General features: G+C 50.4%; 2 pseudogenes; both read left to right on the plus strand.

Annotated features, from left to right (window-relative positions):
• LOC118147459 (protein arginine N-methyltransferase 6-like) lies at positions 1-2,068 on the plus strand (annotated as a pseudogene).
• A 3,294-nt stretch (positions 2,069-5,362) lies between these two features.
• LOC103787784 (breakpoint cluster region protein-like) lies at positions 5,363-7,987 on the plus strand (annotated as a pseudogene).
• Positions 7,988-14,291: the final 6,304 nt, after the last annotated feature.

A 14,291-nucleotide genomic window follows, 5' to 3' on the forward strand; every position in this document is an offset into this window, starting at 1 on the left:
CATCCAAGCTGGAGTGCAGTGGCGTGATTGTAGTTCACTGCCGTGTTGAACTCCTAGGCTCAAGCAGTCCTCCTGCCTCAGCCTCCTGAGTAGCTGTTACTACAACCACGTGCCACCACGTCCAACTATTTTTTTTCTTTTGTAGAGATGGGGATCTCATTATGTTGCTTAGACTGGTCTTAAGCGTTCCTCCCACGTTGGCCTCCCAAAGAGTTAGAATTACAGGCATGAGCCACAGTTCCTGGCCATGGTACATTCTGCTGTAAAAAGACAGTAAACTATTGATTCACACAATGATATGGAGGAATTTTAAACGAATTTTGCTAAGTGAAAGGAGCCAGACTCCAAAGGGTGCACACATTGTATAAATTCATTCATATGGCATTTTAGAAGCAGCTACACTATGGGATGGAAAACAGATGCCAGGGTTGCTGGTGGTAGGGAAGAGGGTAGATTAACTGTACATTAACTGCTGAGAGAATTCATGGAAGGAATTTTTAGGGTAACAGAACCGTTCTGGACTGGGTGTTGTGGCTCACACCCCCTATCATCCCAGCATTTTGGGAGGCTGAGGTGGGAGGATCGCTTGAGCCAGGAGTTCAAGACCAGCCTGGGAAACACAGATCCCATGTTTACAAAAAGTAAAAAAAATAGCTGGGGATGTGTGCACATGCCTGTAGTCCCAGTTACTCAGGAGGCTGAGGTAAAAGGATTGTTTGAGACTGCAGTGAGCTGTGATCACACCACCGCATTCCAACCTGGGTGGCAGAGAAAGACCCTGTCTCCAAAAGGCAGGGTTGGGGGTTGGGTAAGGAACAATTCTGTATGATACTGGGCTGTGGATAAATGGCTCTGCATTTGTTAAAATCCATAGAACTGTATATCACAAAGTGGGAGCTCTAATGTATACAATTAAAAAAAATTAGGGCCAAGATGTCGCAGCCCAAGAAAAGCAAGCTTGAGTCGGGGAGCGGCGGCGAAGGAGGAGAGGGAACTGAAGAGGAAGATGGTGCGGAGCAGGAGGCGGCCCTGGAGCGACCCGGGAGGACTAAGCGGGAGTGGGACCAGCTGTACTACGAGTGCTACTCAGACGTTTCAGTCCACGAGGAGATGATCGCAGACCGTGTCCGCACCGATGCCTACCGCCTGGGCATCCTGCGGAACTGGGCAGCACTGCGAGGCAAGACGGTACTGGACGTGGGAGCGGGCACCAGCATTCTGAGTATCTTCTGGGCCAGGCCGGCGCCCGGCGCGTGTACGCGGTAGAGGCCAGCGCCATCTGGCAACAGGCTCGGGAGCTGGTGCGGTTCAACGGGCTGGAGGACCGGGTGCACATCCTGCCGGGACGGGTGGAGACTGTGGAGTTGCCGGAGCAGGTGGATGCCATCGTGAGCGAGTGGATGGGATACGCACTCCTGCAGGAGTCCATGCTGAGCTCCGTCCTCCACGCGCGAACCAAGTGGCTGAAGGAAGGCGGTCTTCTCCTGCCGGCCTCTGCCAAGCTCTTCATAGCCCCCATCAGCGACCAGATGCTGGAATGGCGCCTGGGCTTCTGGAGCCAGGTGAAGCAGCACTATGGTGTGGACATGAGCTGCCTGGAGGGCTTCGCCCTGTGCTGCCTCATAGGCCACTCGGAGATCGTCGTGCAGGGACTCCACGAGGAGTCCGGCGAGGATGTGCTGGCCCGGCCGCAGCGCTTTGCTCAGCTAGAGCTCTCCCACGCTGGCCTGGAGCAGGAGCTGGAGGCCGGAGTGGGCGGGCGCTTCCGCTGCAGCTGCTATGGCTGGGCGCCCATGCACGGCTTTGCCACCTGGTTCCAGGTGACCTTCCCTGGAGGGAGTCGGAGAAACCCCTGGTGCTGTCCACCCCGCCTTTTCACCCGGCCACGCACTGAAAACAGGCGCTCCTCTACCTGAACGAGCCGGTGCAAGTGGAGCAAGACACGGACGTATCGGGAGAGATCGCGCTACTGCCCTCCCGGGACAACCCCCGTCGCCTATGCGTGCTGCTGTGCTACAAAGTGGGAGACCAGGAGGAGAAGACCAAAGACTTTGCCATGGAGGACTGAGCGTTGCCTTTTCTCTCAGCTACCTCCCAAGGCAGAGAAAGGGAGAGCCCACCTGCAAGTAGGCAAAATATCCATCTCCCTTTTCCCTCATAGCCTCTGGGGAGGGAGAGTGACTTCATTCTCCGTTTGAAGAGATTCTTCTGGTGATGTTTATTTAAAAAGTGATCCCCTTCAACAACGAATACAGCGTGCTTGTTATTGGGCTTTTAAGCCTCAAAAGCATGTAGTACCAAGCACTTGTATTTCCGTATATTTTGTCTCACAGGGGAGGGAAGGGGGAAGAACACGGATGAAAATATCATTTTTTGAAGCGTCCATCCACATCCCTGACATCTCACACCTTATCTAAGTCTGAAGCTGGAGAGAAAGGCTTCATTTAGACTTTATAAATTTACAATAGGACTTTAGTATCTCTCCAGAGCCACATTTTCTCAGTCTGAATTAATTCCCCATTCCTAGATGCCTGTGGGCTATGGTACTTCTTCCTCATTGTTTTCTAAGTCAACTTTACTATTGGTAATGAAGGGGAAGGCTATGAGGAAGCAGTTTAAATAACCCCGTTCTCATTACTCTTTTTTTTTTATTTTTTATTTTTTATTGCATTTTAGGTTTGGGGGTACATGTGCAGAACATGCAAGACAGTTGCATAGGTACACACATGGCAGTGTGTTTTGCTTCCTTTCTCCCCTTCACCCACATTTGGCATTTCTCCCCGGGCTATCCCTCCCCACCTCCCCCTCCCACTGGCCCTCCCCATTTCCCCCCAATAGACCCCAGTGTTTAGTACTCTTCTCTCTGTGTCCATGCGTTCTCATTTTTCATCACCCACCTCTGAGTGAGAATATGCGGTGTTTCGTTTTCTGTTCTTGTGTCAGTTTGCTGAGGATGATGTTCTCCAGATTCATCCATGTCCCTACAAATGACACAAACTCATCATTTCTGATTGCTGCATAATATTCCATGGTGTATATGTGCCACATTTTTTCAATCCAGTCTATCATCAATGGGCATTTGGGTTGATTCCAAGTCTTTGCTATTGTAAACAGTGCTGCAATGAACATTCGTGTACATGTGTCCTTATAGTAGAACGACTTATAGTCTTTTGGATATATACCCAGTAATGGGATTGCTGGGTCAAATGGAATTTCTATTTCTAAGGCCTTGAGGAATCGCCACACTGTCTTCCACAATGGTTGAACTAATTTACACTCCCACCAACAGTGTAAAAGTGTTCCTTTCTCTCCACATCCTCTCCAGCATCTGTTGTCTCCAGATTTTTTAATGATCGCCATTCTAACTGGTGTGAGATGGTATCTCAATGTGGTTTTGATTTGCATCTCTCTGATGACCAGTGACGATGAGCATTTTTTCATATAATTGTTGGCCTCATATATGTCTTCTTTCGTAAAGTGTCTGTTCATATCCTTTGCCCACTTTTGAATGGGCTTGTTTGTTTTCTTCCTGTAAATCTGTTTGAGTTCTTTGTAAATTCTGGATATCAGCCCTTTGTCAGATGGGTCAACTGCAAAAATTTTTTCCCATTCTGTTGGTTGCCGATTCACTCTAGTGACTGTTTCTAAGGCATTCTCATTACTCTTAACACACACAAAGGGTGCTAAAGTTGAGGAACACATTAATCCACTAAGTAGTCTTTGTGAAGCATCCTAAGAAACTCAGAAGGTGCATTTAGGAGAAAAAGACCGGAAAGAGAAATAGTATGGATTTAAAAAAATTCTTGTCTCTACTATTACAACCAAATATATATATATATATATATATATATATATGTTTCATGTATGTCCCATAAATATTTTTTTAATTCTTATGAGACAGGCTGGTAGAGGAGGTTTCTGAGCCTAGCCCAAGGGCTTATTCATCACTATGGGCACATTATTTAAACTCAATTAAGGAAAACATTTTCCCAGCTAGAAAAAATGTACTCATTCTCATTTAAACTCATTTGGAGGGATCATGTGAGTTGGCCTACTTAAAACTAGTGAAAGTTCCCTTTTTTCTCTGTTTCACGCAGCCAAATGTGAAAGTTGTGTTTTAAGAAAATCACTTGTAATAAAGTATAAATCTTATTATCAAATTTATTTTGCTGTTTTCCTCCTTATCCTTGTACCAAATAAAACATTGACATTCTCACACTTCGTAGATGAAAAAAAATATCAACTAGGATGGAGGGGAATGTAGACTTTCAGGAATGAATGTCACTGTACACATAACATCCCTGAGGGGTTGGGAAAAGGAGCAAACCAAAGTAACCTTGCAGGTGCTGCTTTGACTTCCAATTGCAAGGCTAAAGGCCACAGGACCTGGACTTCAGCACTGTGTTGCAACCATGTAAGTTTGTTTCTCATCGGGCTAGGGGCTGGGATGCGGGTGGGGAGGCTGTGACCAATTCTGAAATAGCTTTACATGCACCGTGAGTAAGAAGGGGCAAATAAGTAAATGAAGAGCCGATGGTGGGGGTCAGGTTTTTCACTGCTGGCGAGAGAAGTTATAGATAAGCAAAGGGAGAAGGCTAGAAGGAACCCTGTGATACTGAATTTGAGTTAGAGAAATAAGTATGAACTCATATTTAACCACACATATATAAAAATTTAATAGATATGTGTATCTACATGGGTTAATACACATATCTTCTATCCGTGTGCTCTGAGAGGGCCTATTACAGGGTTACAGATAGTATAGGGTTGCCAGATCAACACAGGATGCATAAATAAATTTGAATTGATGATAATAAAAACGAATTAGGTCTGCATGGATGAGAGTGCTGGGGAGGCCCAGGCCACCTCTTGGTCCTGCTGGTGCACCTTACTTGGGGCTTAAAACCGCCCCAAGTATTTGGGTGTGGAGGCTCATGCCTGTAGTCCCAGCACTTTGAGAGACTGCGGCAGGATAACTGAACCCAGGTGTTTGAGACCAGTCTGGACAATGCAGCAAACCCCATCTCTAGAAAAGAGAAAAGGAAAAATTAGGCATTGTGGCACACACCTGTAGTCCTAGCTACTGGGGAGGCTGACATGGGAGGATGGCTTGAGCCTAGCAGTTAGAGGCTGCAGTGATCCATGATGGAGCCAAGCAGGGGAGAAATATGGGGATGCACACACCCCTCCATCATCTCTACACAGACGCAGAACCATGCCCAGCTCTTGGGAGGAGGAAGATGAGCTGCTCAAAGCCAGGGAGGGACCCGCACAGTGGCCAGGGTGGCAGGGACGGTGCTTTAGCCAAGGCAGAGATGGCGGGAGACCTACTTGGGATCCTCAAGGAGGCTGCAGCATTTCCATGTTCTTTCCGGATGACAGGGACGTGTGGATGATGATGAGTGAGATGAACGTACACACCATTGCAGACAGGCTGAAGCTCTGCTTCCGTGAGCTGCCTGAGCCCTTCTTCACTGACAAGTTCTACCCAACTTTGATGAGGGGCATCGGTGAGCACTGGAGGCCTTGGCATCATAGGAGGCATCTCCTCCATGTGCACTGCTGCCATTAGGGGTTGTGGAAAGTGAGGTGTGGGAACCCAAGCTGTGTCCTTTCTGCCATGGTCAGTGTTTTAACCAAGCTCAGAAAGCAGGGGCCACAACTGAGGCCATTGTGTAAGTCCTTGTCTGTCCCCAGAGGACTCCTTGTCCTATTCCTCAAGGAGGCCAAGAGAGTAAAATGCTCAGCAGTGCTGTGCTGTGGGGTCCTAAAGTCTGCTGTCACCCTTCCAGCAGACAAGGGCTGAACGAGGGTCCCCAGGTGCTCTAGCCACGGGTCCTGGCCCAGTTAAGCACAGGATCAAACCTGGCCTGACCCCAAGTCAACCTGGAAGCTGATGTCTAAGCAGGGCACTGGCGTGTGTGGCCCTGTATCCTCTGCATGACCCTTAGGGCAGGCCTGCCTCCCGAGCCCATGCCTAGAGGACCTGGTCTACCAGCCTGAAATGCCCCTGCGAAGTCTAGGGTGAAGAGAGGGTCTCTGCTTAGTTTGTGGGGCTGGGGCCACCCACATCCCACCTCCTTGTGTCCCTCACTCCCCTTTTTCATTTTATGCTGAGCCTCCACTACTCTGGGCTGCCCTCGGGAGGGGTTGGCAGCCGCAGTTTCCCATGGGCAGCTCTGCCCATGAGCCACTGCTCTCATGCCACCTCCTGCTGCTGTTCTTCAGGTGCTGCTGACCCCTGTGGGGCAGAGAAAAGGGATTCAGGTGGCTCATACCCCACACTGGTGCCCTTCACAGGGTCCTCATTGGGGCTCAGTGTTGTGGGAGTGAGTATGATGATGAGCCTAGGCTGTTCAGGAACACGTGTCCCAGGTGCTCCATGTCACCAACTCGGGAGAGGTCTCCAGCTCGTTGTGACCATAAGGAGTAACCCACTGCCTTCTTCAGTAATTTCAGACCTCGCTGCAAAGGAGAACTCCAAGCTTAACCTGTCCTTATCGTGGCTGGAGGCCAACCTGCTCACCTTCCTTTTCCTTCTGGACCACCTGAAAAGGTAGCCCAGCTCTCTCATGGCTGCCCAGGGAGGGCTACGAAAACCCAGGCCACAGGGTGCCCCTCTGCTCACATCAGACCCTCAGCACTGAGGACCTTTTCCCCCAACCCATCTACAGTCCCTCACTGCCTCTATGTTGTTTCATGGCTATATGTTGTTTCAGCTCCTGAACCATGGATATGACCACTGATTATAATCTGAATTCAGTAACCAGCACCACTGCCACCCCCACCCCAGCCTCTCTTCTTTGCCCTGCTCCCCGCTCCGCACTGTGGCTTCACAAAGAGCTCAGAGCTTTGGCCATGACCAGCAGTGCACTTGAATCCCCCAACTCCCTCACTTCCCGACCGTGGAGGAGACCTCCCCACCAGCCCAGAGCTAACCCCTCGTCCTGGGCTGCTGAGACCCACAAGTACCCTCTGCTTTGGTCCTGCACAGGGTGGTAAGAAAAAGGCAGTCAATAAAAGTCCCTGCACAACCTCGCCATGGTCTTTGGCCCCACACTGCTCCAGCCTCAGAGAATGAGAGCAAGCTTTCTGCCAATCCCAGCGGCCCATCACCATGACCGACAGCTGGTCCTTGGAGGTCATGACCTACATGTGGGAAGAGAGGCTCCAGCCAGCCCATGCCACCCCGACCTGACAGAGGTGGCCTCTGCCTGCTACACCCCCAGTCCTGCCCTGCCCAGCTTCCTACTTGCATTGTCTGTGGTGGTGCCTGAGATTCAGAGAGAGAAACTTGCCTAGGTCTGCATGGATGAGAGTGTTGGGGAGGCCCAGGCCACCTCTTGGTCCTGCTGGTGCACCTTACTGGGGGCTTAAAACCGCCCCAAGTGTTTGGGTGTGGAGGCTCATGCCTATAATCCCAGCACTTTGAGAGACCGTGGCAGGATAACTGAACCCAGGTGTTTGAGACCAGTCTGGACAATGCAGCAAACCCCATCTCTAGAAAAGAGAAAAGGAAAAATTAGGCATTGTGGCACACACCTGTAGTCCTAGCTACTGGGGATGCTGACACGGGAGGATGGCTTGAGCCTAGCAGTTAGAGGCTGCAGTGATCCATGATGGAGCCACTGTACTCCAGCCTGGGTGACAGAGAAAGGCCCTCTGCACCTCTAAACCCCCCAAGTCATGCCTTGTCTGCATCCACACCCCCACCTCCCGTCTCACTGTAAAGGCTTCATGGCAGCAGCAGAGGATCCAGCACCTGAACTGAACTTGGGGGCTAAAGATCACCAGCTGTGAGCACCCTCTGAGCCTCTCTCCTCTTTCCCACTCTTTCTGGCAGGTCAAGGTGCTGCTGTACTTCCTGCAGCTGGAGGCCATCCCTCCCCCAGACAGTAAGAGACAGAGCATCCTGTTCTCAACCGAAGTCTTAAGGCCCCTGTCCATCTCCAGAAGGCAGATAGACGTCCCTAAAACCTCTGGATAATCGGACCATTGTGGAGTGGGAACCAAACCTTCCTGAGGTGTCCTTGGGCCAGCGCCAAGCATCAGGCCATCTGCCAAGGGACAGTGAGACAAAGCAGAAGGACAGGTGGCCTGGGGACATCCTGGCCAGGTCTGGAAGTCCCAGACTGGCCCTAAACTGTGGTTTTTCACACGGCCACCCGAGGGCACCCCAAGCCAGTGTATCTCAGAGTCTGGGCCAGGTCCTGGGGGATAGAGTGAAGGGAGTGGTTTTAGGAACTTACATGTCTCCTGGATCACTTCTCGAGATGTGCCCTTTCGGGGGAGACAGGAATGTGACGGGATCCCCTCACTGTTGTATCTTGAATAAATGCTGCTGCTTCATCCTCTGGGGTTATGGCCCTGTCCCTGTGTGGGAGGGGCCTCTTCCATTCCCTGACTAGGAAACCACACTCCATTTAGAAAAGAATCGAGAGGCTAAGTCAGCACTGGTAACGTTTTGACTCCATTCGGGGCTTTTTTTTTTCTTCTTTCCAGAAGGACTTTTGTGCAGAAATGGATCTTTTCTTGCTGTGTTTGTCCTTATTGGAAGGCAGCTCCAGGAGGCCTGTGAAATATTGGGACCCCAGGGGAGGGAGTCTCAGGCTGTGCGCTTTATGATTCCTCCTCCAGGGAGAGCAACCTCATTCCCGATCCTGACCACCCTCCTGACTCACACTCTTTTGTTTGGCTTCCGCAGGCCGGGACTTCTCTGGCTTCCCCTGCCCACACTCTCCCTGCCTCAAGTGTCCCCAGCACAGGTGGCTTCATTTTTCTCTCAATTCAGGGAACTTGCTCAACTTCTGTAAAAGTCCCCACTTAGTGGTAGAAGCTTGCTGATGGCATGTTTTAAAACTTTGATTCAAATAACCTTTTAATACTTGAATATTTTAAGTTTTATACATAGTTCCTAATTTTCTTTCTAACAGATTTAGATACCTAATAAGACCCTAGAATGGCACCATTTCGTCTTTCTCTAAGTGCCTGGCTCTGCTCTCTCAGGAGTGGGTTCTGAGGTCTCTGGAATACAGGATATTCAGAAAGTCAGGAAGAAGCCCGGCCTAGGGATGGGGGCAGAGGGATGGCCTCCTTCCTCGAGCAGGCAGAGGCACAGCACCACCTGCCACCCCCTCTGCCAGCACCTGTGTGGGAGCCCAGGCATCCTTTGTAACCCTGCATTACCAGCAGGCTGAAAGAAAACAGAAGCATGGAGGCCACCACTTATTTTCAACAAATTAACTCATAAACAATTCCCTCACTTTTTCAGAAAAAGCAGGTTGGGGCAAGGAGAGTGGAGAAGGGAGAGGAAACCCAGAGCTGAGATTCCAGAAAATTTTCAGGAGAAAATGATGCAGCTGCCCAGAGGAGGGAAGCAGCATCATACTCAGGAAAGTGCGTGGGGTCCTGGGTGACACCAACACCCAGTGCAGTTCTGTCCAGTAACCTCTCCCAGGGTGGGGAAGGTGAGTGTTCCCTGGATGTCAATGGGCAGATCCTGCTGAGCACACAGCATGCTGGGGAGTCTGACACTGGGGCCAGTCTCCTCCACTCCAGGCAATTCTAGGCAAGGCAAGGCAAGACAAAATTCCAGGCAAGGCAATCCCAAACAAGGCAAGGCAAGGCAAGAGAAGGTAATGCCAGGCAAGGCAAGGCAAGGCAAGGCAGGGCAGGGCTGGGAAGGAGAGGACAAGACAGGGCAAGGCAGGGCAGGGCAGGGCAGGGCAAGGTAGGGCAGGGCGGGGCAAGGGAAGGCAAGGCAAGGCAAGGCAAGTCAAATTTGAGGCAAAGCAATTCCAGGTAAGGCAAGTCAAGGTAATTCCAGGGAAGGTAACTCCAGGCAAGGCAAGGCAATTCCAGGCAAGGCAAGGCAAGGCAAGGCAATTCCAGGCAAGGCAAGGCAAGGCAAGGCTATTCCAGGCAAGTCAATTCCAGGCAATGCAAGGTAAGGCAAGGAAAAAAATTCCACCAAGGAAATTCCAGGAAAGGCTATTCCAGGCAAGGCAATTCCAGGCAATGCAAGGTAAGGCAAGGCAAAAAATTCCACCAAGGAAATTCCAGGCAAGGCAAGGCAAGAAAAGGACAGGACAAGCCAATCCAGGGAAGTCAATTTCAGGCAAGGAAAGGCAATTCCAGGCAAGGCAAGGCAAGGCAAGGCAAGGCAAGGCAAGGCAAGGCAAGGCAAGGAAAGGCAAGGCAAGACAAGGCAATTCCAGGCAAGGGAAGGCAAAGCAAGGCAATGCGAGTCAAGGCAAGGAAAGGCAACTCAAGGCAATTCCATGCAAGGCAAAGTGAGGCAATTCCAGGCAAGAAAATTCCAGTGAAGCAAGGCAAGACAATGTAATTCCAGACAAGGCAATTCCAGGCAAGGCAAGGCAGGGCAATTCCAGTAAAGACAATTCCAGGCAAGGCAAGGCAGGGCAATTCCAGTAAAGACAATTCCAGGCAAGGCAAGGCACGGCAATTCCAGTAAAACTGATTCCAGGCAAGGCAAAGCAAGGGAAGGCAAGGCAAGGCAAGGCAATCCCAGGCAACGCAATTCCAGGCAACGCAAGGCAAGGCAAGGGAAGGCAAGCAAGGCAATTCCAGGAACGGCAATTCCAGGAAAGGAAATTCGAGGCAAGGCAATTCCAGGTAAGACAAGGCAAGGTAATTCCAGGGAAAGTAACTCCAGGCAAGGCAAGGCAATTCCGGGCAAGGCAATTCCGGGCAAGGCAATTTCAGGCAAGGCAAGGCAATGGAGGGCAAGACAATTCCAGGCAAGGCAAGGCTATTCCAGGCAAGGCAATTCCAGGCAATGCAAGGTAAGACAAGGCAAAATTCCAGGCAAGGCAAGGCAAGGCAAGGCCAATCCAGGGAAGTCAATTTCAGGTAAGGCAAGGCAATTCCAGGGAAGGCAATTCAAGGCAAGGCAAGGGAATGCAATTCCAGGCAAGGCAACTCCAGGCAAGGAAAGGCAAGGCAAGACAAGGCAATTCCAGGCAAGGGAAGGCAAAGCAAGGCAATTCGAGGCAAGGCAAGAAAGGCAACTCAAGGCAATTCCATGCAAGGCAAGGCAATTCCAGGCAAGGACTAGCAATTTCAGGCAAGGCAAGGCAATTCCAGGCAAGAAAATTCTAGTCAAGCAAGGCAAGACAACATAATTCCAGGCAACGCAATTCCAGGCAAGGCAAGGCAGGACAATTCCAGTGATGATGATTCCAGGCAAGGCAAGGCAATTCCAGGCAAGGCAAGGCAAGGCAAGACAAGGCAATTCTGGTAAAGGCAATTCCAGGCAAGGCAAGGCAAGGCAAAACAAGGCAGGGAAAGGGAATTCCAGGTAAGGTGAGGCAAGGCATTTTCAGTGAAGGCAAATCCAGGCAAGGCGAGGCAAGGCAATATCAGGCAAGGCAATTCCAGGCAAGGCAAGGCAATGCAGGGTAAGGCAATTCCAGGCAAGGCAAGGCAATGCAGGGTAAGGCAATTCCAGACAATGCAAGGCAAGGCAAGGCAAACAAATTCCAGAAAGGAAATTCCAGGCAAGGCAAGGAAAGGCAAGGAGAGGCAAGGTCATTCCAGGCAAGGCAATTTCAGGCAAGGCAAGGCAATACAATACAATGCAATTCCAAGCAAGAAAATTCCAGGCAAGACAAGGCAAGGCAATTCCAGACAAGGTAATTTCAGTCAAGGAAAGGAAAGGCAATTCCAGGCAAGGCAAAAAAGGGCCATTCCAGGTAAGGTGATTTCAAATGAGGCAAGACAAGGAAATTCCAGGCAAAGCAAGACAATTCACCTGGAATGCCTTGGCTGGAATTGCCCTTTTTTGCCTTGCCTCACCTTGCCTCAAATTGCCTTGCTTGGAATTTCACCACCTTGCCTTGCCTTGAATTGCCTTGCCTGGAATTTGCCCTGCTTTGCCTTGACTTTTCTTACCTTGAATTACCTTGCCTGGAATTGGCTGGTCTTGTCTTGTTTTGCCTTGCCTGGAATTGCCATGCCTTGCTTTGCCTGAAATTGCCTTGCCTGAAATTTTCTTGCCTTGCCGGGAATTTTCTTGCATTGCCTTTCTTTGCCTAGCCTGGAATTGCCCTGTCTGGAATTGCCTTGCCTTGGCTTTCCTTGCCTTGCCTGAAATTGCCGTGCCTAGAATTGCCTTGCCTTGCCTTGCCTGCCGTGTCTGGATTTCGTTTGCTTGCAATTGCCTTGCCTAACTTTGCCGGAAGTTTACTTGCCTGGAATTGTCTGGCATTGACTTGCCTTGCCAGAAAATTTTTTGCCTTGCCTTTCCATGCATTCCCTTGTCTTGCATTTCTTGGAATTGCCTTGCCTTGCCTGGAATTGCCTTTCCCAGAATTTCCTTGCCTTAGATTGCTTTGTCTTGCCTTGCCTGGAATTGCCTTGCCTTGCCTTGCCCTTGCCTTGCCTGGAATTGCCTAGCCTGGAATTGCCTTTTATTGTGTTTCCTGGAGTTGCCTTGCCTGGAATTGCCTTCTTTGGAATTGTCTTGCCTTGCCTGAAATTGAGTTGCCTGGATTGGACTTATGTTGCCTTGCCTTGCCTTGCCTTGCCTGGAATTTTTTGCCTTTCCTTGTCTTGCATTGCCTGGAATTGCCTTGCCTGGAATTACCTTGCCTTGCCTTACCTGGAGTTACCTTCCCTGGAATTACCTTGCCTTGCCTTTCCTGCAATTGCCTTGCCTCAAATTTCCTTTCCCTGCCTTGTCTTGCCTTGCCTTGCCTGAAATTGCCTTTCCTGTAATTGCCTTGCCTGGGATTGCATTGCCTTGCCTTGCCTGGCATTACCTTCTCTTGCCTTGCCTTGCCTTGCCTTGCCTAGAATTGCCTTGCCTCGAATTGACTTGCCTGGAATTGGCTTGCCTTGCCTCACCTGGAATTGGCTTGCCTGGAATTGCCTTGCATTGCCTTGCTTTTCCTTGCCTGGAATTGCCCTGCCTTGACTTTCCTGGAACAGCCTTGCCTGGAATTGCCTTGTCTTGCCTTGCCATGACTGAAATTTCCTTGTTTCGAATTGCTTTGCCTTGACTTTCCTCGCCTGGAATTGCCTTGTCTTGTGTTGTCTTGCCTTGCCTTGAATTGCCTTCCCTGGAATTGCCTTGCCTTGCCTGAAATTGCCTTGGCTGGATTGATCTTGCCATGCCATACCTTGCCTTTACTTGCCTTGCCTTTAATTTCCTTGCCTGGAATTTTTTGCCTTTCCTTGCCTTGCATTGCCTGGAATTGCCTTGCATGGAATAGTCTTGCCTTGCCTTGCCTGGAATTGCCTTGCCTTGCCTTGCCTGGAATTGCCTTGCCTTGCCTTGCCTGGAATTGCCTGGCCTAGAATTGCATTGCCTTGCCTTACCTTGCCTTGCCTGGAATTGCCTATTTTTGCCTTTCCTTGAATTAACTTGTCTGCAATTGCCTTGCCTTGCCTTGCCTGAAATCGCCTTGGCTGAAACTGCACTTTTTTGCCTTGCCCTGCCTTGCTTGAAATTGCCTTTCCTCTCCTTGTCTGAAATTACCTTGCCTGGAATTTCCTTGCTTAAAATTGCGTTGCATTGCATTGCCTTGAATGACCTTGCCTCTCCTTGCCTTGCCTTGCCTTGCCTGGAATTTCCTTGCTGGAATTTGTTTGCCTTGCCTTGCCTTGCATTGCCTGGAATTGCCTTGCCTGGAATAGCCTTACCTTACCTTGCCTGGAATTGCCTTACCCTACGTTTCCTTGCCTTGCCTGATACTGCCTTGCCTTGCCTTTTGCCTTGCCTTGCCTTGCCTTGCCTTGCCTTGCCTTGCCCTGCCTTGCCCTGCCTTGCCCTGCCTTGCCCTGCCTTGCCCTGCCCTGTCCTGCCCTGCCCTGCCCTGCCCTGCCCTGCCTTGCCCTGCCTTGCCCTGCCCTGCCTTGCCGAGTTGCCTTGCCTTGTCTTGCCTGGAATTGCCATTCCCTGCCTGTCTTGCCTTGCCTAGCCTGGAATGGCCTTTCCTGCAATTGCATAGCCTGGAATTGCATTGCCTTGTTTTGCCTTCTCTTGCCTTGCCTGGAATTGCTTTGAATTGCATTGCCTTGCCTAGAATTGCCTGGAATTGACATGCCTGGAATTGCCTTGCCTTGCCTTACTTGGAATTGCCTTGCCTGGAATTGCATTGCATTACCTTGCTTCTCCTTGCCTGGAATTGCCCTGCCTTGCCTTCCCTGGAATAGCCTTGCCTGGAATTGCCTTGTCTTGCCTTGCCTTGACTGGAATTGCCTTGTTTCAAGTTGCCTTGGCTTCCTTTTCCTTGCCTGGAATTGCCTTGCCTAGAATTTTCTTGCCT

This window comes from Callithrix jacchus, chromosome 14 (assembly GCF_049354715.1).
Source record: "Callithrix jacchus isolate 240 chromosome 14, calJac240_pri, whole genome shotgun sequence".
Lineage (NCBI taxonomy): Eukaryota > Metazoa > Chordata > Mammalia > Primates > Cebidae > Callithrix > Callithrix jacchus.